The 27,636-nt window shown below is 46.8% G+C and overlaps 1 protein-coding gene across 2 annotated transcripts in view; it reads right to left on the reverse strand.

Moving 5' to 3' along the window:
• STK32B (serine/threonine kinase 32B) overlaps positions 1-27,636 on the reverse strand; it is a 325,870-nt gene that overhangs the window by 170,129 nt on the left and 128,105 nt on the right. The window lies entirely within an intron of this gene.

The raw sequence follows: 27,636 nt of genomic DNA on the forward strand, positions 1-27,636 counted from the left end.
AAACTATAATAAAAGTCCATATTGAAAAATGATTTTAGAATGGACTTTGATGAAACAACGTTAATTTACAGCAGCTGTGAATCTGACACACAGACAAGCAAACTCCTGTGATAATACATCTTTCAACACATTACCCTGCACAGCGTGTAAACCTAGGTTCTGTACAAAATTCAGTGCGGTTCCTTTTAATTTCTCACTGTCCTTAAAAAATATGCTACAGAAACAAAGAATAAATAGTTTAAAAACTCACACCAATAAGGAGGCAGAAAGGCCGATATTAGATTATTTTCATTGACAGCTTTATACAGTTTCACATCTATTCCCAGGCTCACACTTTCGGAAATAAGGCACTGTTCTGGGGTTGTCACAGATGGTTCATTTTGAATTTAACCATTTTCAATTCTTTTAGAACACAAGTCTGAGATGCATGCGTCTCTGGGTTGCAGTTCTGCATCTGCCAAATGGCAGGGGAAAAATCCATATTTATTTGCATTATATTTGTTTATTGATAAGTCAAATATTTGAAGGAAGATAAGAAAGCAGAATGGTGCATGGTGTGTACTTACCCCTAGAGACTCAGCCCATCTAACAAAAGAAATAAAAAGCTTCAATTCTGATCAAATATATTGTGTTTCTTGTTATTGAGCTTGGAACTCTCAAAACTGAGGGCCAAATATCCAGTTGATGTTTAAGAATGATCGGTTTTTTTCCTTGAGGTATTCTCAAAGGCCCATAGCAGATGTTACATGTCAACATGTTATATATAAGAACTGCATGACAAATCATAACATGCGAACTATCCAATGTTAACATTATCGCAGGATACTTCCACACCACAAAGAGGTTGCTGTTTCAAAGAGCATCTTCTTTGGGGCTGATTCACCACTAATCATAAACTGGTTTCATGTCTGGCATGTTACAATTTGTCATGCAACACTTGCATATAACATGCAACAAATATAATGGCTGCTGGGGGCCTAGCTATAACTAGTTGTAGCTAAAAGCAAATATAATGAGAGAAGTGAACCATCCGTTATTTCTTCCATGAAACTTGGCTTGAGTAAAGTGTGATATTTATAAATGTAAAAATGTATCATAGATTCATAGAATTCATAGAAGTAGGGTGGAAGGGACCTTGTAGATCATCAGGTCCAACCCCCTGCCCTGGGCAGGAGAGAAAACCGGGCTCAAATGACCCCAGCCAGGTAGATGTCAAGCCGCCTCTTAAAGACTCCCAGGGTAGGAGCCATCACCACTTCCCTTGGAAGGAAGGTGTTAAAAAGAACCCTAAGATAAAATACAGATAGAAATTCCTTGGTTAAATATCATTTGTTTGGTTAAACTGGAGAAGTCCCATGCTCGCAAGAATCACTTGATTGGATCTTGGTAGAATTCATTATGACAGGGCTTTGCCACCCATAGGGGGATGCCCTGAGGTCACTTCCCTAAAGATGTGGGCACTGGTTGGTAGAAGGTGGGTTCATAGGTATTATCATAAAATGCATTTGCTGACATATGGGCTTGATTATAACATTCGGCATCCATCCATCCAGGAAAAAGAATGAATGAATTGTGTGTGTAAAACTATGGTGGATGAAAAATGGATCTGAAGAATACTAAAAAGAAACAAAACAGGTTGGCTCCGAGCAAGAAATGGCAAAAATCCCATTACCTTCAGTGAGACTATGGCTTCACCCTAAATATGCAATTCAGCTTGCATATTCTGTTTTTCTGTGAAATCTGAATGAAAAAAGCATTGCTTAGCAGTCTTCCAATCCTGTACTTGGTGCATCCATTAGGAAACATGGATAAGTGAATCTCCGCATATCAAAAAGGGACACAGAAAATTTTGCACAGACAATGCCATATAAATGCTAAATGTAGAATTAAGGCCTAGCTATATAATTTTCTCACATTGATTTATCTTACTCTGAGTAGTTTCACTGAACTCACCCTGCAACCAGATCTCAGCCAGACAGACTGAATTTACAAAAGAAGCCTTTCAGAGATTCACAACTTTGGTTAACACTTCACTTACAGGTCCCGCTGCATGACACAATTGGAAGTGGAATGCTTAATCAAGGCAACAGAGCCGGGGGCTGCTCCAGCTCCATAACGGCCTGACTTGCACCACAGCCGAAAGAGACCTAGGGGTAATGACTGATCATCACATGAACATGAGCCATCAGTGCAAGGTCGTGGCCAGGAGGGAAAACAACACTCTGGCATGCATCGACTGATACATCTTGTGTAAAACTAAGGAAATGATACTCCTGCTGTATTCAGCACTGGTGAGACCACAGTTGGAGTACTGTGTCCAGTTCTGGGTGCTGCACTTCAATAAGGATGTGGAAAAACTTGAGAGGGTCCAGAAAAGAGCCACCCATATAATCAGGGACTTGCAAGGCAAACCATACCGAAGGACGTGGGCCTCTTTAGCCTAAAGAAGAGAAGGTTGAGAGGGAACTTAATAGCAGCTTAACGCTATATCAGAGGTGTGCATCAGGAGCTAGGACACCCCTGGGGAAGACTAGGACCAATGGATATAAACTCCTGGAAGGACACTTCAGGCTTAATACCTGGAAAAATTCCTTCACATTCCGGGTGTCCAGACTGTAGAAGAAACTCCCTCCAGTGGTGGTGCAGTCACCTACCCTGGAGGTTTTCAAGAGGAGACTGGATAGTCACCTCGCTGGGGTCACTTGACCCCAGTTGTCTTCCTGCCTAAAGTGTGGAGGCTGGACCTGACGATCTGCGATGTCCCTTCCAGCCCCTAACAATGTATGAATCTAAAACTAGAAAAACAGGGTACAAACAAATCCAACCCTTGACAGCCTCAATAAAGTCCTCTTCAGTGATCCCTTTCCACTAGTGGCCAGATTCTTATTTCACCTACACTGTTGTAAATCTAGTAGTAACTTGATGACATAAACAGAAGTGCTCTGGATGAGTACTGTACTCGACCTCTGAGCTTCACAGGTATGTGACTATCAGGAAGCTTTGGCAACTCACCTTACATATCTGAGCCTGTGAAGATGCTAGGAATGAAAGAGACATGATAGATGGCAAGAAGTAGGCATTCTCTTTGGCAGTCTATTTCTTTTCAGGGGCCATGTGGCAGGTTCATGCTCTAGGGGCAGCTGTGATGCCCCCTGGTGATCATGTGACTTCTGCCTGGTCACTCTCTGTTACAGCCCTACCTTGATTACTTGCCCACCACACCGTGTTCTTACTAGAGGATGAATAAGAGAGGCTGCCCACAGGCCTTAGAGTGAGCTTTAGTCTATTTGCAGTAACACTGGGTCTCTCCTGGACCCCCAGTATCCTTTACTTGACCCTTAAGCTCAATGGGCCCTCTCGGCCAGCCTGTGCCCCTGCAGGGACATGCAAATCTGTGCCCCTCCATGGCACCCGTAACCTTAAGGGCTCAATGCATGGCTCTGTTCCACGCCCAAAGCCTCGTGGGTGTTCTCTCTCTTTGATATTACCTGTTTGTATACTTGGCCCCCTTGGGCCCTCAAATGTCCTGGTCCCCTATGTAGTCTCCCTCTGAACTCCCGGACCCCTGGTCCCTCACGCAACACCTCCTCTGGGGTCTTGGACTCCTGATCCCAAACACAGCCCCTCCTCTGGGCTCTCAGACCCTCTAGTCTGACTTAGCCCACTAAGGACTTGTGGACCCTCTGGCCCAGCTCAGCCCTTCCCTAAGCATGTGGACCTCTGGTCCAGATCTCAGCCTTTTCCTAGGCTCCCCAGACAAAACAGAAATTCACTGTTTGTTCCAAGGGGGAAGGTAACATGGCTGCTGGCTGGGAGCCTGCAGCCAGTTTCCCTGAACAATAGCCCCACCTTGCTCCTAGTCTGTCCCTGTTTTCAGAATGGGAGGGGGGAAAGGGAGCACTGGGAGCTTACCCCCCATACCCTCCCAGGAGTGTGCACTGTAGTGGGGAGCCAGCCACCCCCCCGAACAGCCACTCATGGCTCCGCCCCACTCCCCACCCGGGCACTGAGGCCATGCATTCTGGCCCTGGGCCCCATGTGCCACCCCAGTTGGGCAGCAGGCCCAGCCCTGCCCAACAACCTCCACCCATCCCTCCCTCACTGTGGTGGCCTCAAAACCCCTGCTCCTCCTTACCTTCCCCTCCCCACCTCCCAGACTTACCTTAGGAGCTGCTCACCAGGCTGCCTGGCAGCTATGTGCATGTGTGAGCATGCATATGCATACATTGCCCCCTGTCTGATCACCCTTCTCCTGCTCCCCATAGCCCCTTGCAGGCTGGAACTCTGCCAGTCTGCAAGGAGAAAGCCAGAGTTTCCCACATTTTTCTCCTTAAAATGAGAAAATCTGTGTTCTACCACATTTTTCCATGGCAAACAGAAAACCCAAATCCCTGGTCCTGGTTATAAACCACATTCTGCAGACTAACTCGGTGAAAATTATCACTTCTGTCTGCACCCTTTAAGTTGTTATTAACTGGTTAATCTAATCTTAACTGTAATGTGTCTGAAGGCTAGCCGTTTGCATTGCTGGAGTAGTGCAAAGAAGAGAGTTACCTCCTACCTCTTTCCCAAACTAATGACTAGGTAATTAGACTATATAGCAACTTTCTCCCAAATATGAATCAAACTTTATCCCAACTATGAAATTTTGTCCATTAAAAAATAATACTAAAAAATCCTCACCATATAGCAACTTCTAAACTTCAATGGATTTTAATTTTAATGGTTAAAACCCGATTCTTTCCGTGATGCTTTTCCCACGAATAAACCAAATATTCTTTTTTGCTACAAATGAAGTGTTCCCTTTTAACGCCATTCAATTTGACATTTTATGAAGCCAGTGATTTTGATTTATTGTTGTATGAGCTGAAGTTGACAGGAAATGAAATCATGGCCACCTGAAGGAATTTTTGAAAATAGTTATGCAGCCTTGGAAGAATGGGGGAGGGGCTCCTGGCAAATCAGGCAAGTGGAGATTAGGTCTTTGAGTAGGCACTGTAATTTTACTTCAGTAAGCTTCTTATCCACTCAAAGGCAAATGACATGCAAACAGGCTGATTGATTCCAAAACAAAATCAGATGTTGTTTTTGACTCTTATGTTTACCAGGTAGCCAGGTAATACCTTACTGTCTGAATTACTAGTTGTGACTAATGCCACATATCATTGTACTGAGCAATTGTAAAACACATTTTAAATTCATCCAGAAATGAAAGAGTAAATTACTTGTTTGTTTTCTTTGTATCCAAAATTTAAAAAAAAGAAATGGTACCATAAAGCAGTCAAAGAAAAATATTTCTAATTACAGAACTATGTTCTGCTTTCTCTTGCTTGAAGAAAAGTTTTAATGCACTATAATCAGCTTTAACTGAATTAAGATAAAGTAATAATGCCTTTAGCAACTGTGAATTGCTTTAACTTATGGGTAATTTTTATACTGGAAGACATACGATTTTGTTCAATGCGTTACAGAAACCAGCCTAAACAAAACACCATCCAAACAAGTTGTCACCTATTTTCAGAGTCATAAAGTATTTTACTTATGTGTGTGTTTTAAAAGTTGTAAGGATTTTTAAGGAATTCAGATTTTTTTTTGGTGAATTTATATTCCATAGCCTTGGTTAGCCATTAGGTATATTTAGTTTGAAATCTTCCCAAAATCTAACTCCAAATTCTGTTTCTCATGATATATTTTCTTCTTGAAGAGAACACAATATTCAGTAGCCTGGACTACTACCTGTCCAATGGTCATGATGTGCTGCACCCCAAAGATTCCCCCCACCCCCACAGCTGGAGTTCCCCACCTCTGATACCACTGAGGCCTCTACCAGATGGAGTCCATGGCTCCAGCCTCATAGAATCATAGAAGTAGGGTTGGAAGGGACCTTGTAGATCTTCAAGTCTGACCCCCTGCCTGGGCAGGAAGAAAACTGGGCTCAAATGACCCCAGCCAGGTAGGCATCAAGCCGCTTCTTAAAGACCCCCAGGGTAGGAGCCAGCACCACTTCCCTTGGAAATCGGTTCCAGATCCTAGCCACCCTGACTGTGAAGTAGTTCCTACGGATGTCTAATCTAAACCTACACTCCAACAAGTTGTGGCTGTTAGTCCTTGTTATCCTGGGGGGCGCTAGGGGAAGCAAGGTCTCCCCCAAACCCTTCTGGTCCCCCCTAGTGAGTTTATAGATGGTCACCAGGTCCCCCCTCAGCCTTCTCTTGTGAAGGCTGAACAGGTTCAGGTCCTGTAGCCTCTCATTGTAGGGTCTGCCCTGCTGTCCCCATATCATGCAGGCGGCCCTCTTCTGGACTCTCTCAATGTTGTCCACATCCCTCTTGAAGTGGGGCGCCCAGAACTGGACACAGTACTCCAGCTGTGGCCTGACCAGTGTTGCGTAGAGGGGGAGGATCACCTTGGACCTACTTGAGATGCACCTGTGGATGCACGATAGGGTCCGGTTAGCCCTGCCGACCGTGACCTCGCATTGTCGGCCCATGTTCATCTTTGAGTCAATGATGACTCCAAGATCCCTTTCTGCCTCCGTGCTCTCAAGAAGGGAGTTTCCCATCTTATAAGTGTGCTGCTAGTTATTACTGCCCAAGTGCAGCACCCTGCACTTGTCCGTATTGAAACGCATCCTGTTTTTGTTAGCCCACCCCTGCAACTTTATCCAGGTCTTTCTGCAGTCTTTCCCTCCCTGCTAACGTGCCCACCTCTCCCCAAATTTTGGTATCATCAGCAAATTTGAACAGGTTGCTTTTCACCCTGTTGTCCAAATCGCTGATAAAGAAATTGAACAGTGTGGGCCCAAGGACTGAGCCCTGGGGCATTCCGCTGCCCACTTCCCCCCAGGTCGAATATGACCTGTCCACCACCACCCTCTGAGTATGACCCTTCAGCCAATTTGCAATCCATCTGACTGTGTAGGCATCAATGCCACAGTTGCCTAGTTTTTTAATGAGGATGGGGTGGTCAACAGTGTCAAAGGCCTTGCTGAAGTCCAGAAAGACTACATCCACGGTGACACCTGCATCCAATGCTTTTGTGACCTGATCGTAAAAGGCAATCAGGTTGGCCTCCACCCAGACAGAACCCTGGCTGTCAACTGTGGGGGCTGGCTGGCATGAATGCAGGAAACTAAGATCAGGAGCAAGGACACCTCTCCTTGTGGGGTGTGCTCCACATTAAAGTCCCTGGAGTGCCAGATAGGGGAGCTCCAGGCTGCTGTGCAGAGGCTGCATGCCATCAGGGAGGGCAAAGAGGAGACTGATGCCTATTACCAGGCTCTTTGCCTGAAGAATGAGGAGGGAAGAGCAAGGAAGTCTAGCAGGATGAGGGTGTACAAGAGGAGCCCCTGTGAAGTCCAACAGGGGGTTGCTTAGAAAAAGGTCATCTCCAACCCCAACACACCCTGTGCCAGGGTCACCACTACCATGGAACTTTACAACAGATACAAACCACTAGCAATATCAGCAGAGCCAGCAAAGCTGCCAACTCCAGCACTTGAGGAAGGAAGGAGACCAGCAACTATACCTAGGAAAAGATGCAGAGTGGTCATTGTGGGATACTCCCTCTTGAGTGGGGCAGAGGGACTGATCTGCTGCCCTGACCCCTTAGTCTGTGAGGTCTGCTGCCTCCCAGGGGCCTGTATCCAGGATGTAGCTGAGAGAATCCCTAAACTCATCCAACCCTCTGGCCACTGCCTCACCCATGTGGGCTCAAATGAAATGGCTCAGAGCAATCCCAGCCAAATCATGAGTGATTACAGGGCTCTGGGGGCTCAGAGGGTTGGGGGCACAGGTGGTTTTCTCCTCAATCCTCCTGGTTACAGGTCACAGGCACAGAAGGGAGAGATGTATCAATGAAGTAAACAGAAGACTGAGGCACTGGTGTCCCTGTGAAGGCTTTGGCTTCTTCAATCACAGTCTGCACCTCAGAGACAGAGGCAGGGGTCTTGGGAAGAAATGGCCTCCACCTCACCCCAGTGGGAAAGAAGCTTTTTTTGACTGGATTGGCTAACCTGCTTAACAGAGCTTTAAACTAAGGGGGACAGGTGGACAACCATCGGAGCAAGCCCAGGAAGTGACAAACATATAATCAGCAGGTCAGGAAATACAACCGTACTTACCTCAACCCCAGCCCAAGGACAGGACTCTCCTAAATGCACAAAAAAGCCAAGAGCTTCTGCTGGCAGGCTTAGCTGCCTGTACACAAATGCAAGGAACATGGGGAACAAACAGAAAGAAATGACTCTTCTCCTAAGCAATAACAAATATGATTAATAGGGATAAAGGACACCTAGTGGGACTCCACTTATGACTGCACCACAGGTATAGATGGCTATACCTTGTACAGGAAGGGTGGGGGTGTATCTCTATGTCAAGGAACAGTACACTTCCCTACTAGCTGACATTGGCACCCAAGGAGGGTGAATCAAAACCCTCTGGGTTAGAATATGGGGAGAAGATGGTGAAGGGGATGTTACTGTGGGAATCTATTATAGACCTCCTAACCAGGAGAAAGAACCTGACCACGAATTCTCTAGGGAACTAACAGAGGCTGAATGCTCTCAGTGCATGGTTATCATGGGTGATTTTGACCACCCTGACAACTCATGGGAAGAGCATTCAGCTAAATCTGATTGGCTGGGCAGCTTCCTTACCTGGTCTATCTGACTCAAGAAATCCATGGGCTGACAAGAGGTGAGGTGCTGTTAGATCTGGTTATGGCCAAAGGGGATGATCTATGAGTGACCTGAGGATTGCAGGGAAGCTGAAAGAGATGGTTCAGAGGGAGCAGCTCTTGGCTAGCCACACACCCCGCCCCGCTCCACAATGTCCCTCTGCATTGGCACTGGAGCCTATTTTCAAAGCTTTTTTGGAAGGGAGTATTAATAATAAGGAGGAATATTCTGCACTGGTCTGGTCTTGTAGGAAGCAAACCAGGAAAGCCAAGGCTGCAATTGAACTCTAACTAGTTTTGAGTATCGCAGACAATAAAAAGTCCTTTTTCAGATATGTGGGGAGCCAGAGGAAAAGCAAGGGCAACATTGGACCCCTGCTAAACCAGATGGGACAACTGACAACTGATGCCCAGGAAAAAGCCAACCTATGAAATGGGTACTTTGTGTCGGTCTTTCATCAGTCCCATGGGACGCCCATGCCGACTACAGGACAGGGAGGTCCGAGTGAGGGAGATCCCCTGACCTCCATCAATGCTGACCTCATGAAGGAACACCTTGAGAAGCTGGATACCTTCAAGTCAGCTGGCTCTGACATCTACACCTGAGGGTACTCAAGGAGCTGGTGAGCATCATAGCTCATCCCCTGGCACGGATCTTCGAGAACTCCTGGTGCTCTGGTGTAGTGTCCGAAGACTGGAAGAAGGCCAATGTAGTGCCTATCTTCAAGAAAGGGAGGAAAGTAGATCTAGCAAACTACAAGCCCATCAGCCTGACCTCTATCCTGCGGAAGGTCTTAGAAAAGCTTATTAAAGAGGCCATCCTTAATAGACTGGCTGACACCACATCCTGAGGGATAGCCAGCACGGGTTTGTTGCGGGTAGGTTTTGCTTGACCAATCTCATTTCCTTTTATGACCAGGTGACCCATCACCTGGACAAGGGAGAAGAGATTGATGTCATATATACTGACTTCAAAAAAGCCTTCAATCTGCTATCCCATGATCACCTCTTGGCGAAACTGGCCAATTGTCGCCTTGGGACCACCATGATCGCTGGCTGGGAACTTGGCTCGTGGTCAGACTCAGAGGGTGGTAATTGATGGAAATCAATCGTTGTGGTGCCCTGGGACCAGTGTGGTCCCCCAAGGATCTGTCCTTGGACCCATACTGTTCAACATCTTCATTAATGATGTGGACATTGGAGTCAGAAGCAGACTGGCCAAGTTCACTGATGACACCAAACTTTAGGGCAAAGCATCCACACCAGAAGATAGGAGGGTGATCCAGGCTGACCTGGACAGGCTCAGCAAGTGGGTGGATGAGAACCTGATGGTGTTTAACACTGAAAAATGCAAGGTTCTCCACCTTGGGAGGAAACACTTGCAGCATCCTTATAGGCTCGGCAGTGCTACACTGGCTAGCACTATGGAAGAAAGAGACTTGGGGGTCGTCATTGACCACAAGATGAACATGAGCCTTCAATGCGATGCTGCGGCTAGTAAAGTGACCAAAACGCTGGCTTGCATCCATAGATGCTTATCAAGCAAATCCCGGGACATCATTCTCCCCCTGTACTCGGCCTTGGTGAGGCCTCAGCTGGAGTACTGCATCCAGTTTTGGGCCCCACTATTCAAAAAGGATGTGGAGAAGCTTGAGAGAGTCCAGAGAAGAGCCACTTGCATGATCAGAAGACAGGAAAACAGACCTTACGACAACAGGCTGAGAGCTACAGGGATCTTTAGCCTGGAAAAGCTCAGACTCAGGGGTGATCTGATGGCCACCTATAAATTTATCAGGGGTGACCACCAGTATTTGGGGAATGTTTGTTCACCAGAGCGCCCCAAAGGATGACGAGGTTTCATAGATTTCATAGACATTAGGGCTGGAAGGAACCTCGGAAGATCATCGAGTCCAGCCCCCCGCCCAAAGGGCAGGACGTCAGCTGGGGTCATAGGATCCCAGCAAGATAAGCATCCAGTTTCATCTTGAAGGTGTTCAATGAAGGCGCTTGAACAACCTCCGGTGGCAGGCTGTTCCAGACCTTGGGGGCTCGGACAGTAAAGAAATTCTTCCTTATGTCCAGCCTGAAACGATCTTGTAGTAGTTTGTGACCATTCGTCCTCATCATCCCTTGGGGCGCTCTGGTGAACAAACGTTCCCCTAGATACTGATGGTCACCCCTGATAAACTTGTAGGTGGCCATCAGATCACCCCTGAGCCTGCGCTTTTCCAGGCTAAAGAGCCCCAGGGCTCTCAGCCTGTCATCGTAGGGTCTGCTTCACTGACCTCTGATCATGCGCGTGGCTCTTCTCTGGACTCTCTCAAGCTTCTCCACATCCTTTTTGAATTGTGGAGCCCAAAACTGGACACAGTACTCCAGCTGCGGCCTCACTAAGGCCGAGTACAGGGGGAGAATGACGTCCCGGGATTTGCTTGAGAAGCATCTATGGATGCAAGCCAGTGTTTTGGTCGCTTTACTAGCCGCAGCATCGCATTGCAGGCTCATGTTCATCTTGTGGTCAATGATGACCCCCAAGTCTCTTTCTTCCATAGTGCTAACCAACATAGCACTGCCGAGCCTATAAGGATGCTGCGGGTTTTTTTTCCCAAGGTGGAGAACCTTGCATTTATCGGCGTTGAACACCATCAGATTCTCATCCGCCCACTTGCTGAGCCTGTCCAGGTCAGCCTGGATCATCCGCCTGTCTTCTGGTGTGGATGCTTTGCCCCAAAGTTTGGTGTCATCGGTGAACTTGGCCAGTCCACTTCTGACTCCAGTGTCCACATCATTAATGAAGATGTTGAACAGTATGGGTCCAAGGACAGAGCCCTGAGGGACCCCACTGGTCACAGGACACCACGATGAGTGACTTCCATCAATTACTACCCTCTGGGTCCGACCCTGGAGCCAATTTTCCAGCCAGTGGATCGTGGAGGACCCAAGGCGACAATTGGCCAGTTTCTCCAAGAGGCGATCATGGGAAACCAGATCGAAGGCTTTTTTGAAGTCAAGATATATGACATCAATCTCATCTCCCTTGTCCAGGTGATAGGTCACCTGGTCGTAGAAGGAAATGAGATTGGTCAAGCAAGACCTACCCGCAACAAACCCGTGCTGGCTATCCCTTAAGATGTTGGCGTCGGCCAGTCCATTAAGGATGGCCTCCTTAATAAACTTTTCTAAGATCTTCCCCGGGATAGAAGTCAGGCTGATGGGCCTATAGTTAGCCGGATCCACTTTCCTCCCTTTCTTGAAGATAGGCACCACATTGGCCTTCTTCCAGTCTTCGGGCACTACACCAGAGCGCCAAGAGTTTTCAAAGATCCGCGCTAGAGGCTGGGCTATGATGCTCGCCAGCTCCTTGAGTACCCTGGGGTGAAGATTGTCAGGGCCGGCTGACTTGAAGGTATCCAGCTTCTCAAGATGTTCCTTCACAAAGTCAGCATTAATGGAGGGCAGGGGGTCATCCTCACCCGGACTTCCCGGCCCTGTAGCGGGCACGGGCGTCCCATGGGGCTGATGAAAGACCGACGCAAAGTACCTATTTAATAGGTTGGCTTTTTCCTGGGCGTCAGTTGTCAGTTGCCCCATCTGGTTCAGCAGGGGTCCAACGTTGCCCCTGCTTTTCCTCCGGCTCCCCACATATCTGAAAAAGGACTTTTTATTGTCCTTGATACTCAAAGCTAGCTGGAGTTCAGTTGCAGCCTTGGCTTTCCTGGTCTGCTCCCTACAGGACCGGACCAGTGCAGAATAATCCTCCTTGGAGGTGACTCCCATCCTCCATCCTTTGTAGGCCTTTCTTTTTAGCCTCAGGAGGTCTGCTAGGTCCCTGGAGAGCCAGGGGGGATGCTGTGCCCTCTTGCTGCCTTTCCTCTGAGATGGAATAGACTTAGTTTGTGCATTGAGGATCGCTCCCTTGAGGAGCAACCACTCTTCTTGAACTCCCCTCTCCCTGCGGTCACAGTCCCTTAGGGCCTCACTGACAAGCCTCCTGAGCTTGTCAAAGTCGGCTTTCCTGAAGTCAAGGACTTGCGTGTTGCTGACTGACTTGCCAGCTTTTCGGCGGATGGTGAAGGTGATCAGCTCGTGGTCGCTGTCACCCAGCTTCCCATCGATCACTAGGTCGCCAACTAGGTCCTCCCCAGTAGCCAGCACCAGGTCGAGCAGCGCTTTGCCTCTCGTTGGCCCATAGACTTCTTGAGTCAGGTAGAGGTCATCCACGCACGAGAGGAAGCTCTGCGACCGCTCAGATTTTGCTGAGCGATCCTCCCACGAGATGTCTGGGTAATTGAAGTCACCCATGACAACCATGGTCCTGGAGCAAGCTGCCTCAGCCAGTTCCTGGGCAAACTCCTGGTCTAGCTCAGGACTTTGGGTGGGAGGTCTGTAATAGACTCCCACCATTGTGTCCCCTGTGCCGTGTTCCCCACGGATTTTAACCCAGAGGGTCTCCAGCCGTCCACCCTGGTCGCCAATATCGGCTTGCAGGGACGCGTAGCTTTCCTTAACATAGAGAGCTACACCCCCGCCCCTTTTCTCTACAAAATCCCTCCTGTACAGGGTATAGCCATCTATCCGCATGGTCCAGTCATGGGTGGAGTCCCACCAGGTCTCCGTGATCCCTATGACATCGTAATTGTTTGCACTGAGCAGGAGGATGAGTTCCTCCTGCTTATTCCCCAAGCTCCTGGCATTAGTGTACACGCAGGCAAGTGCCCCCTGGGGGGCTCCTTCCTTGCCCACAGATTTTACCAGGGCTGGGGCTGGGGTGGGCTCCCTTGAGTGTCATGATCCGCTGGCTTTGCAAGGATTGTTCAGTGGGCCAGCAGTGGCGGTGGTCCCCCCATCCCCCAGTGGGCTTAGTTTAAAGCCCGGTGGAGCAGGTCAGCCAGTCTGGCTGAGAAGAGCCTCCTCCCTAGGGGAGAGAGGTGGAGGCCATCTCTTCCCAGCAGCTCGCTGCCTCTCTCGCCAAAGAGCGGGCTGTGGTCATGAAAGCCAAAGCCTTCCTAACGACACCAGCGCCGCAGCCTTTGGTTGACCACATAGATCCTCCTGTCCCTTCTCAGCCCATAGCCTGAGACTGGGAGGATCGACGAGAACACCACCTGTGCCCCCAGACCCTTAAGCCCTGCTCCCAAATCCCTGTAGCGCCTCATGACCTGGCTGGGAGTGCTCCGAGCCGTGTCATTGGTGCCCACATGAATAAGGAGCATGGGATAGTGGTCTGTGGGTTTGAGGAGCTTGGGGATCCTCTCTGCAATGTCCCGGATGCGGGCCCCTGGGAAGCAGCAGACTTGCCGGGCTAAGGGGTCAGGGTGGCAGATTGGCCCCTCCGTCCCCCTCAGGAGGGAGTCTCCCACAACAAACACCTTACGTTTTGTCTTGGGGAGAGCAGGGGCGGGAGTTGCAGTTAGGCCCATGTTGCCTGTGGGGGCCGGCAACTCAGCAGGCTCTGCTGGGGCAGCAAGAGGTGCATACCTGTTGCTTAGTTCTGGCGGGGGAGGGGCCTTGGTGTGGCGGGCCTTAGGGCCCTTGACCACCTTGGTCCATGCCCCTGGCTGGACACAGCAGGAGGTCCCAGAGTCCTCCTCTGGCCTGGAGGAAGACTGTGATCTACCCTCTGCCTCCCGGGGGAGAAGGGCCTGGCAGTAGGAGTCTATCTCCTGCTCGCAGTCCCTGATGGCACGCAGTCTCTGGACTGTGGCCTGGAGCTCCTCCAGCTGGCGTGCCAGAGACCCCAAAAGGGAGCAGACCCCGCAAGGGGAGGTCGCCATGCTCCCAGGCCCCAGAGCCTGAAAAAGGGACAGGCAGCCCCCGCAGCCGAGAGCCAGGGGCTCCGTCTGCGTGGAGCCCGGAACCAGGGGCTCCGTCTGGGTGGCCGTCTCTGAGGTGCCAGAGGGGGGGGCCGCGGAGCCCGAGGGGACCCTCGGGGTGCGGCGCGTGCCCATCCATGTCATGCCTCAGGTAGGCTGGCTACGGCTGGGACTTTCTACCCTGGGGGGTGTGCAGGCAGGGTCTGGCGCCCTCCTGCGCGCCCTCCCGCGCGAACTCCGCGCTAACTCATGTGCCGGCAGAGAAGCGCGCCTGTTTGTGCAGCCTGTTCGTGCGGCTCCGGTCGCGTGGCTCCCTGGGGGGCTGGGCGAAGTAGGGGCCTGGGCGGGGCTTGACCCGGCCCGGCTCCACTCAGCTGCCACCTCCCACACACACACTAAGGGGGTTAGCCCCTTCTCTCCACGGGCCCCGCTTACCCCGGCTGCGCTGGGGGTCAGCGGGGGGCTCTGCGGCTGCTGGAGGGTTTCTGGGGGGCTTTGGGGGAGCGGGGGCGCAGCGAGCTTTCACCCGCGCGTCTCTCGCTGCTCCCGTGTCTAACTGGGCTTTTTCCCGGTCGGCGGGCCCTTTTAAACTGCGCGCATGCGCAGTGGGCCTGCCGTCGAGGAAGCTGCTCTTAAGGCAAATAAGGGGGCCCTGCCCGGGATTTGGGGGACCCTGCCTTACTGGAGGGGGGCTGGTGAGTACCCCCCCTTCTCTCTCTCTCTCCCTGGGGGGCTGGGCCAAGTAGGGGCCTGGGCGGGGCTTGACCCGGCCCGGCTCCACTCAGCTGCCGCCTCCCACACACACACTAAGGGGGTTAGCCCCTTCTCTCCATGGGCCCTGCTTACCCCGGCTGTGCTGGGGGTCAGCGGGGGGCTCCGCGGCTGCTGGAGGGTTTCTGGGGGGCTTTGGGGGAGCGGGGGCGCAGCGAGCTTTCACCCGCGCGTCTCTCGCCGCTCCCGCATCTAACTGAACGGTTGAACGGTTATAAACTCCTGCAAGACCGTTTCAGCCTGTCCGAGCCCCCAAGGTCTGGAATAGCCTGCCATCGGAGGTGGTTCAAGCACCTACATTGAACACCTTCAAGAGAAAATTGGATGCTTATCTTGCTGGGATCCTATGACCCCAGCTGACTTCCTGCCCTTCGGGCAGGGGGCTGGATTTGATGATCTTCCGAGGTCCCTTCCAGCCCAAATGTCTATGAAATCTATGAAACACTATGTACAGTTTATGCTTCCAAAGTAGCTCAGTCTTCTAGTATGCCCCAAAATATGGCTCCAAATCACAGGGTATCAACCTGGCCTTACACATTCATAGATTGTAAGGCCAGAATGGACTTTGGAAGATCATCGGGTCCAGCCCCCTGCACCAAGCAGGAAAGATAACTGGGGATCAGGTGACCCCAGCGAGGTGACTGACTAGTCTCCTCTTGAAGAGTTTCAGGGTAGGTGATTGCACCACCTCTGGAGGGAGCTTATTCCAGTCTGGCCACCCTGACTGTGAAGAGGTTTTTCCCAACGCTGAGCCTGAATTGATATTTCAGGAGTTTGTGGCCATTACTCTTAGTTTTCCCCTTGGGTGCTCTGATGAACAGTTGCTCACTGAGCCTTAGTATAGTGGTAAGCTGCTACCAGGTCCCCTCTCAACCTTCTTTTCCTCAGGCTGATGAGTCCAAGATCCCTCAGCCTTTCCTCATATGACTTGCCTTTTAAGACTCTGATCATATGGATGGCTCTTCTTTGGATTCTCTCAAGCTTGCCAACGTCCTTGTTAAAGTGTGGTGCCCAGAACTGGATGCAGTACTCCAGCTGAGGTCTCACCAGCACTGAGTAGAGTGGAAGAATCACCTGCTTGGCTTTTCTGGAGGTGCATCGATTGATGCATGCCAGAGTATTATTTTCCCTACTGGCTACAGCATCGTACTGCTAGCTCAGATGCATACAGTGGTCTGTTATTACCCCCAGGTCCCTTTCATTCATGGTGCTAGTCATTTTGGTGCTGCCAAGCCTGTAGGTGTGTTGGAGGTTGCTCATCCCGAGCCAGAGCACTTAGAATTTCTCAACATTGAACTTCATTGGATTCCGATCTGCCCAATTTGCCAGCCTGTCTAGGTCTGCCTGTATCTGTAGCTTATCTTCAAGAGTGACCATGCTTCCCCATGACTTGGTGTCATCCATGAACTTGGCCAGTGAGCAATTCAACCTCAGATCCAAATCGTTAATAAAAATGTTGAAAAGTACTGGACTGAGCACTGACCCCTGCAGGACACCAGTGCCACTTCTCATCAGGATGACACAGGTCCATTTACTATGACTCTCTGGGTCCTATCCTACAGCTGGTTTCTCAAAAACCTGACTATCTTGGAGTTAAGCCCACAATCCTCCAATTTTCTTATGAGGACATCATGGGATACTAGATCAAAGGCCTTTTGGAAGTCTAGGTATACAATGTCAATCTGCTCTCTCATGTTCAGGTGGCAAGTTACCTGGTCATAGAAGGAAATGAGATTGGTAAGGCAAGACCTGCCCGTGACGAAGCAATGCTGGCTGTCATTCAGAATCTTACCTTCTGCAAGATTATCATAGATAGACTCCTTGATGAACTTTTCTAGGATTTTCCCTAAAATGGAAGTTAGGCTAACTGGCTTATAGTTACCTGGGTCCTCCCTCCTGCCCTTCTTGTGGATGGGCACAACACTGGCCCTCAACAGTCCTTAGGGACTCTTCCAGTCCTTGATTGCAAAGTTCTTCCTTTCCACCTGCCTTCTGTTTAGGGGGGAAACTCTGCAGAATAGTATGCCTCACATTTACTTCATGAGGAGTTTTTCATTCTCTTAGAATGTGTCCAAGTAAGAAGTTTATTTTAATTTAGAGATGGAACAAGCTTGGGGTAAGGTTCCCCTTATCTAAAAAGGAGTGAACAAAAGTGACACTTCAATTGTGATTCTAGAACTACATGAGTGTAGGTGAACCTGCTTGTCAAAGTAAGTGTTGCTGTGCAAGATTGAGTGCAATATTTGAGAGGATGCAGTTATTTTATCCCAAGAGCTGCTCAAAAAATATTTTCAGATAATATAGAATATTTGTTGACTTATTCCAAAAAGCGTTTGCTTTCTGTCTGGAAGATTTCAGTCAAATCAGTGACGTTTTGGAAAGCTGCAATGAACTGAAAACTGAAACTTAGACTAGAAACCATTGTGCAACCTCAGTGCTATAGTGTTTGCTGTTGCTGTATCTTTTCATGCCAGTAAGCCATGTACACGCACTTTTTTCCAAGCACTCCATGCCAAGAAGCACTAGCTGTTAATTTGTTTTTCAGGAGTCTAATTAATAACTCTTCTGGCTCAGATGCCTGAGATGAAGCCATATCAGATATGATGGCATAGATCTCAGGATGAAAAGCTTGCAATTTTATCACATATTACCAGACTAATAATGAAATAAAACTTGCAAATAAATGCAGAAAAGGGTTATGCCTCAGTGTCTGCCTGCACAATCTTTTAGCAGATGGGGATGCAGTCATTGAAAGTTTGCTTTAATTTTCAGCTTTCACACTAAGCACATCAGCAGTTTCACTAAGTTCAACATGTCTTATGCTTACAATCCCATGTCAGCTTCAGTTTTCATAAAGATTATTTCCAAATGATTTCCTAAATATTTTAACTTCCCGTACACAACATCCCTTATGAGATATGCCCTGCAACTGTACGTGCTAAGTGCATTCCAGTTGTGTGAATAATAATAATACACCAAGTGGGCACTGGGATTTGCTGACATTCTCAGCTGAACACTGACATTACAAATCAGTCATCTATGCTGGGAATGCATTGTGGCTGGTTATATTCATCTGTCTTAATGAATGTTAGCTAAGTCCTTCATTATAATTTCATGTTGTCATCACTGCAGCTTATTTATATCACTTTAGATGTTCCTGGCACTATAGCAGTAGTAATTATTTATACAGAACCAGTAAGCTTGTCTTTCCTGTCCTCTACTTGACACAAACACATGCAACTAAAGCAAACAGACAGTGCATTTGAAGAGTTCGGGATTCTACTCTTCCACCAGTGGGTACTCCAAAACTAACAGATGTCTGAGAAACGTAGGATTTTAAGAGTCATGTCAAGGGAGTGAGTATGTAATTTAGAAACCTTCACTGAGAAAATACTCCATTTTCAACAACCAGCATGAAAAAATACCCAAGGCTGGTCTTCACCTGTGGTAATTGTCGGATTCCTGTCAGTTGTGGTTTGCAGTCACCAGCATCAGACCCCTTCCAGTTCTGATCAGGGTGTAGCAGTACTGGTCACATCAGGCTCCATCAACTGGGATGGTTAGTGGCCACACTATTCAGATACTGTTGGTGATATTATACTACCACTACTTCTAACAACCTTGTTAGTTGTAATAAAGAGACCACAGGCTCCAGCCTTAGTAACAAAGATTCTTTGGGGTTTATTATTTCCAAACAACTAGACTCTAACACCATATATCAGGCACAGGGTCAGTGAGGTATATTTGAAAGACAACCCACTGGCATAAAATATGGCCCCTATTACACTGCAAAGTATTCAGGGCTCTCAGCCCCTTTTTATACAATGCTCAAAACAACTTCATGTTTACAACATACACCTCCTAGTTCCACCAGTCAGTGAACTTGTTTAGGTGACACCATTCACATGCAGTTTACATCAGACATTGTGACACTCCCATCAGACAGGGGACTTATTTACCAGATCACGTCTTATCGCGGTTTTCCATTTGTTGGCCTTCTGAGGTGCCTAGAAGTTCATACTCCTAATTTTCCCAGCATTTCCACTTAGGCCATATATGGTCTGTTTTCTAGTCACCAAGGTCTATGGCTTATGACATTACTGACAACTACTTGGTTCATGCTGCTAATAGGCCTTTGTATAATTTCTATATGCACTGATCAATGGCTGCACCAATCCATACTTCATTTATTAGGCACATCTTCATTAAACCAGTTAGTGCTCTGCCCCTCTAAAGCCACTGAAGTGGATCTGCTGTGCTAAGACACATCTTGGCATTGCTTATCTTCTTTATCTGGCAACATTTATTTCTACCCCAAGATTCTAGGTGCAAATCTTTTCGGGGTCAGGATTTTAGATATTACAGGGGTTGCTGATACACACACGCAAAGATATAGCAAGCTCCTTTGATGCCTTGCACAGGCTAGGTCAGATAGGGCAGGATGAATACCATGTTGACCACTTGGGAGTGTGGGTGAGAAGAGGGCATGTGGGCAGTCTTAGTTGCCATGGCCTGTCTCTCTGCACTCTGGTAGTGGCTGCTACTACTGGTGTGGATACTGCTGTGGCAGTGTGGGGTCAGGCTCCTGAAGTAGAGGAAGGGCTCACTGCCTACAACATGGGCTCCCCAGGGGCCACCACTTTAGCATCCCTCTAAATCAGTTCCAGGGGCTGGTGTCCTACTGACTCATGCCTAGATATGCTACTACAAACATGAGAAAGAGAGAGAGGGGGAGAGAGAGAGAAATGTAGGGCTATTATTATAGTTTTAGCAAAGTAAGGGCAGATTCCACCCTGAACTTTGAATCTCCCTTAGTTACTACTGTGACCTAGAAAAGGCAGTCTGAGCTTACCTAGTAAATCTACCACACAGATGACAGACTTTAGCAGTTGCTGTCAGCTTCTTGTTGTAAGTTGCCTTGTAGGAGTTTGACAGTCCTCCTTTTATGCCCTTCACTCCAACTGACCTTGCCATAGACCAAAAACCCTGTGTGCTGCTGTCATGAATGATTCATGTTCTCTTCCTTTTGTTTTAGAAGTCCCATCATACTTTGCAGCCAGCCTCCTAAAGTATCTCCTCTGGTCTGACGTTGGCTTTGATTATTGCAGTCAGTCTGACCTAGCTCTATATGAAATGTTTCACTCAAGAAGCTCCATTCATTTCCTGTAACTAATTTAAAACCACACCATTGGAACACACTTATGTTGTCCTCACATAGATGTCAACTCACATTTTCTAGGAAATGGGAACATTGCTCCTGGTAAGATGTATCCCATGGTTTAATTTGTGAGTGGTCATGAAAGCAAGAAAATAACTGCACTAATTTAAGCAAGGCATTTTGCATACAGGTGCCATTGGATCCTAGCCACACATCTTTATTAACGAATCTTAATTCCAATTTGAAAATACCATCTATTTCTCAAACTACCCAGAAACCAACAACAGGGCTAACACTTAATCAGTATTGTCAACAGCACAGCACAGGACAGAATTTGATTATTTTCTCCGATGGAGTTACATAGATATAACCAAGGACAAAATGTAGTCCTACAGTTTCAATGCAGAGCTGTTTTGCTCCCCTATATGGACTGTCCCCAGCTTGTAGAACGAAAAAGAGATGTGAATTATTTGGGCACAGGAGAGAGATCTGTGGAAATCTATAACAGAAAAAGTTTACATATTGACACTCCTTGTCTTCTCACCATTTTTTGCCCTCCATGGACTAACTCCCAGAGAGTACTCAAGATTTAGAGATGAAGTCATTTGGTCTCCTTGCTGGATCATCAGTCTGGTCACTCAAAGCCAGCTACATAAGACAGGCTGCACCCTCAGCTCACACTGAGTCAAGCACAATACTATTTAGTATCTTTCAAGTGACCCTAATAAAACTGGTCACTCAGAATTGTATGGCTGGTTACTTCAGTGCCAACCCAGAATTCTCACATGTCATTTGACTTGCAAAACTGCTTTAAAAAGAAACCACAACCTGTATTGAATTTGTACAAGGGCATTAGCATTTAATTTAAAGAGTGAAAACCAGGTTGAACCTCTGACCCAAGTGCTAAATAAGGTCCTTATGTCTTTACATGTCTGCCTGCCTTTCTACCAGTGCATAACCTAGTTCAGGGGTTCCCATGAATTTATCATTCTGTTCCAAGGAAATAAAAAATAGTATATATACTCATTTTATTTTAAACATCACATAGGAAATACATTGCAAAAACAACCAACCAAACAAACACACAAATAATCAAACAAAATGTAGTTTGTAATGTTTACCTATGTACAGCTCAGATTGGAGTAATGGAAACTTCCTTGTCCTAGAGTCACTGAATCTCAACCCCAACCTGAAGAGTCTTTTTTTTTTTTTTAAGTTTCATCTACTGAACAGGTCACCTTGTATTTTAATCTGCATGAGCAACTGAACTTGGTGTAAGGAGACATGGACTGAGTGATAAGACATCAGGATTCCCAAATTCATGATCATGTAGAAAAAAAATTTAGGCATAATTCAAGGGAAACAAACTATTGGTTCCTTCCCTTTTCAAACCATGTAACTATTTTCTGGTTTTCTTCCAAGGCTGAGGTATTCTATTCCATAACTGGTCGGGTCTTACAGCATGCTCATTACCTTAATATTCGAGGGTTTTCCAGTAGTGCACTGAGCGCTATAACTATACATCTGTTACAAGTTGTTTGTTTTCCATCCATTCCCCAGGCATTTACTGTGGAATGTCTTTTTTGGGTAAGGTTTTCTATTTTTGTTTAAAGAAGCACGTAAGCATGTATTTATGATGGGGAAGGTCAAAAGCACATACCTTACATTTAGAGCACAGAGTTGGGAAGCTTGTGATTGTCCCTAGTTCTTAATGATGAACTATTTGTTTTTCCAGTGAAGCGAAATGTTTGAATCAGGCTTCTTAACCATAATTTATGAAGTACTACGGTACCATATATCCAGTATAAAAACAGATACCATTTAATGCACTTCCACTTCTATTTGTTCTTTTTCTAGAAGATGACCTCTGTGCTCTTTACTTACCTACTAAGCTCTGTGACATAGCAGAGGCACAAAAAACTTTTGAAATGGCAAAATGTCATTTTTGCCTGTTTCCCTTTCTGAATTCAGGGTTGCCAACTGAAGAAAAAAATAATGAAAACCTGCAAACTTTTTCTGACAACCAAACTTCTTTGCTGACATGTTTTTACTAATATATAGTTTACGTAATGTAAATGTAACCTTTCTGCTAGGCCCTGGACAGCAGTAACAAGGGCTAAGATCAAATTTAGGGGTTAGTACGAATAGTAAAAAAGTTTGGTTGTCACTGAAAAGTTTGAAAATTGTCAGTTAAAAAAAACTTCTCGGGTTGGCAACCCTACTTGACTATAACAATGGTTTTACACTGTATTTCCCGACTCCAAGAGTTCCCTACTCACTCTAGTACCCCTGATACTCCTGATCATCACACCCTTCATCATGCTGCCCCTCCCATCCCAAAGACTACTCTCCACTGACCCCATGGCCACCATCCCAGCACAAACCCCAGATGCCTCCCTCCTTGTCTATCTCCTAGGAAACTTATACAGGAAGGTGATAGTATGCTCACAGTTGCTTAGGTTTTTTATGGACAGATCAACTTTTTATGGATTTTATGGACTGGTGTTTTTAGCTTTTTTGTTATCAATTGTCTGTAAATTTACAGAGAGTTGCCAATGCTGTCTCTGATCCACATACATTTGCCTATATCATCCATATTATTTAAATACCAGGGTGTATTTCCATGTACTTCATGGCTGACTATGATTCTTGAATAACCAGATCTTATTGCCTCATCTAGCTGCAGCATGTTATTCTCCCAGTTCCTATTACAGTCACAGTAAATAGCAACGTTTGATATACAAATGAAATATCTCCTATCTTATTAGCTCACTCTTGAGTTTATTGAATTAATTCATGTGGGTCTGACAGAGGAGCCAAGATCACTGCGTACACTGGTCTGTTCTCATGTCGGAGTTAGATTTGTTCGATAGAGCTGGTTGTCAGGTTGGCACAGGCGTAGAGATACAGGCTTGTCCCTGTTATGTCAACATGGCTTAGTGATGTTATTTTTAATGATATGTTGTTACTTATAATTAGTGCTGTATGTAAATGGCAGTGGGGGAAAAGTGTTAGGCAGAAGGGAGGGACTTTGTGAAGTTGAGGAGAGGGGAAGTACAGTGTCTTTGAGGGTAACATTGCACCAGATGGAATTTGTAAAGCCCAGTGGAATATCAGCAAATGCGAAGGTTTTGACCACGTCAGAACTCTTATACAACTCCCCTCCCTATCAGGAGGTATTTCTTGGGGAAATGGCCTCCATGGGAACTTGTATCTTCACTAAACCATGCTGTTTTAGTGGCTGAGGGGACGGGCTAATAAGTAATGCAAAGGCATTACAGATTTGTGAATCCCAAGGTATGCTGTTCTGGAGCTTTCAGATCATTGTCCTTTCCACCTCAGAGGTAAGAGGTGAGGACAAGAGGACAGATTCCATTGCCTCAGTCTCATGGAAACTCATGCCATTATATGTCCCCTAATTATTCCTTCCCTCACCCCGGTATGGAATGGCCTAGCCCCAAGCCTCTCTGTGCCTTTTTCTTCATATACAAAATGGGAATATGAAAATGGTGCTATGAAGTTTAATTCACCAGCATTTAAAAGTGCTTTGAACTCCTCAGCCAGAAAATGCTATTTGGACACAAAGTTTGAAGCATTAATATGGCAGGTAAAGCCAGAAATGAAATTTCTGTTCCCTGAAAAATTCCAATTTTCCAAAAAGTCCTCAAACTTCACATATTGAATCAGAATGAACAATTCAAAAGCTCTAGACTGAACATTTCAAAATATTCTGTTTTTCATAGATTCATAGATGTTTCAGTCAGAAGGGACCTCAGTATATCATTGAGTCTGACCCTCTGCCCTGGGCAGGAAATAGCACTGGGGCCAGATGACTCCAGCCAGGTGCATGTGTAGCCTCCTCTTAAAGACCCCCAAGGTAGGGGAGAGCACCACCTCCCTTGGAAAACCATTCCAGATTCTGGCAACCCTTACCATAAAGAAGTTCTTCCTGATGTCCAACCTAAATCTGTTCTCCATCAGTTTGTGCCCATTCTTCCTAGTTATTCCAAGGGGTGCCCTGATAAACAGAGCACCTTCTATTCCTTGCTGCTCCCCCACCCCAGATGAATTTGTAGGTGGCCACAAGATCACCTCTTAGCCTTCTCTTGCTGAGACTGAAGAGATCCAGGTTCCTCAATCTCTCCTCATAGGCTTTGCCTTCAGGCCCCTAGCCATACGAGTGGCTCTCCTCTAAGTAGCCTTACAAGGTTGTCCACATCCCTTTTGAAGTGTGGTGCCCAAAACTGGACACAGTATTCCAACTGCAGCCTGACCAAGTCCGCATAGAGAGGAAGTATCACCTCCCTGGACCTGTTTGTCATGCACCTGCTAATGCATGATGAAGTGTGGTTAGCTTTACTCATCGCTTCATTACATTGACAATTCATGTTCATCTTGGTGTCAACAATGACTCTCAGATCCCTTTCCGCTACTATGCTCCTGAGAAGGTCCTCCCCCAGCCTGTAAGTGTGCTGGTGATTTCTTCTCCCTAGGTACAGCACTTTGCATTTGGCTTTGCTGAACTGAATCCTATTCTGTTCTGCCCATTTTTCCAACCTGTCCAGATCCACCTGGATCCATTCCTTACCCTCTGGTGTGTTAACTTTGCCCCATAATTTGGTATCATTTCCAAATTGGGACAGAGTGCTTTCCACATCCTCATCCAAGTCACTGATAAAAACTTTGAACAGCACAAGCCCAAGGACCGAGCCTTGTGGGACTCTGCTGCCCACATCTTTCCAGGTCAATACCGATCCATCCACCACCACTCTCTGGGTGTGACCCCCTAAGCCAATTTGCCACCTACCTGACCGTGTAACCATCTACATCACAGCTGCTCAGTTTATTTATAAGAATAGGATGAGATACCGTATTGACAACCTTCTTAAAATCCAAGTAGATTACATCTACCTCAACTCCTGTGTCTAAGCATTTTGTGACCTGGTTATAAAAAGAAACAAAGTTAGTCAGACAGGATCTACCTGCTCTGACTCCGTGCTGGGTGCTCTTCAGCATTATTTTTTCTGCTGGTCTCTGACAAATGTGGTCCTTAATAATTTTTTCAAACTTCACCAAGTCGGCACTAATGGTTGGTGGGCTGGTGTCCCTTTTGTGCTTGTCTATGATCCAATTGGAAGATTTGTCATGATCTGTATTCAGGAATGCAGAAGCAAAAAACTCACTGAAGAGCTCAGCCTTGTCCCCCCTATCTGGCACTAACTGTTGTAGTTTGTCCTGTAGGGGTTCTATGCTACCCTGCACCTTCTTTTTACTCCCTATATACCTGAAGAAGGAAATACATCCTGCAACATCTTAGGCCCTAGGTGCTGCCCAGTTTCCTCTCCGAAGAGCCAAGGAAATTGTTTTCCTGCCTTCTGGGTGAATTCTAGGGAACCTCCAGGGGCTTTCCCACTGCAAAGTATACTGGGCTGGGTGTTCACTTCTTGCCCCCCTGTGTCACAGCCATAGAACTTCAGTGCCTAAAAGGTGACTATTGTACTTTGAATGCTAAAGGAATATATGTGTGGACACCTCTGAACTATGACAATTGTGAACCACTTCCAAATCAGTGACATTTTGGAAGTCACATTGTTATGTGTGTTCATGCCTTCAGGGAGTTGGTCATATTGTCATTGGAATGATGGGGGCCAGGAATGCCTGGATTATGTGAACAATATGCAAACAGGTTGCAGGGCAACCAGAGATTCTGGTACCTGGGCCCCTGGGAACCTTGCTAGGTGGAAAGGAAGACAAACTCAGGGAGTCATAAGTACATAAAAACTGACATACTGGGTCTGACCAATTTAGTCCAATATCTTATCTCTGGCAGTGGCAGAAGTGGATGCTATAGAGGCAGAGCATTGAACCAGATATCTCAAGTGATCTGTGCCTTATTCAGTACCCTCCCTGGCATCTACCCTTATAGGTTTAGCAATGGCAGAGGAAACATCTTCAACCATTCTGTTGAATAGCTATTAATAGATCTATCATTCATGAAATAGATCTATCATCTATGATTGATCCATGAGTCTGGAGGCACCAATTCCTTACTGCTGATCAGGTAGACTCTGGAGAAAGTATTCTAGGGGTTAGGCAGCCCAGCACTCAATCAGTAGGTTTCTAGGGAGTCAGAGGAAGCTAGGAGGGCTGTCAGGAACCACAGAGGTGGGGCTTTCATTAAAAGCCTTGATGTAATGTACTGTTCCTGAGAGCATTGCAATCCTCTTCCACTTGAAAATGCTGACCTAAATTTTTCTACAGAACAAGATTTGAAAGAGTTCAAATAGCAGGCCTTTAAGACAGGTATGCTGTTAACAGAAAATTGCTGTAAGGTACAATTTAGAAGGGCTGGATGAAAATTATCTCAGTTTGATCCAATAATTATAGTAGATATGATACTTGGCTCCCATACTAGGTTTTGTAGTAATTTTTAGGAGGACAGAAGGCTTACTTGAAGCCTAAAGAAATTATGGAAGTGACAGGAGCTAAAGAGGAAACAGCAATATGCTATAATATTATGTGTTAAATCAGGGCTTCTAAAGTAGACTGAGTGTGATTTGGAATCTCCAGTAAGTGCAAATTGAAACATACTTTCAGCATAAACATTTGTTTTGCACTTAACACCATCTGTTAGAGGAAAGCAGAAAGAGATAGTAGTTACTTTCCATTGCAATATGCATGTGCAGTCTAAAGAGGAGTTATGGAAATATTGTACCTTAGTCAAACAGTAATATTCTCAGAACTCAATAGCAATTTTGAGAAAGGAGCAGGGGTTTTTTGGTTAATGAAAGCACAGAAGTGGGAATGAGGAAGCCCTTAGTCTTAATGTTGGGTTTCATAGATTTCATAGACATTAGGGCTGGAAGGGACCTCGGAATATCATCGAGTCCAGCCCCCTGCTCAAAGGGCAGGAAGTCAGCTGGGGTCATAGGATCCCAGCAAGATAAGCATCCAGTTTTGTCTTGAAGGTGTTCAATGAAGGCGCTTGAACCACCTCCGGTGGCAGGCTGTTCCAGACCTTGGGGGCTCGGACAGTAAAGAAATTCTTCCTTATGTCCAGCCTGAAATGGTCTTGTAGTAGTTTATAACCGTTCGACCTAGTTGTCATCCCTTGGGGCGCTCTGGTGAACAAATGTTCCCCCAGATACTGGTGGTCACCCCGATAAACTTGTAGGTGGCCATCAGATCACCCCTGAGCCTGCGCTTTTCCAGGCTAAA

Source organism: Alligator mississippiensis, chromosome 2 (genome assembly GCF_030867095.1).
Source record: "Alligator mississippiensis isolate rAllMis1 chromosome 2, rAllMis1, whole genome shotgun sequence".
Taxonomy (NCBI): Eukaryota; Metazoa; Chordata; order Crocodylia; family Alligatoridae; genus Alligator; species Alligator mississippiensis.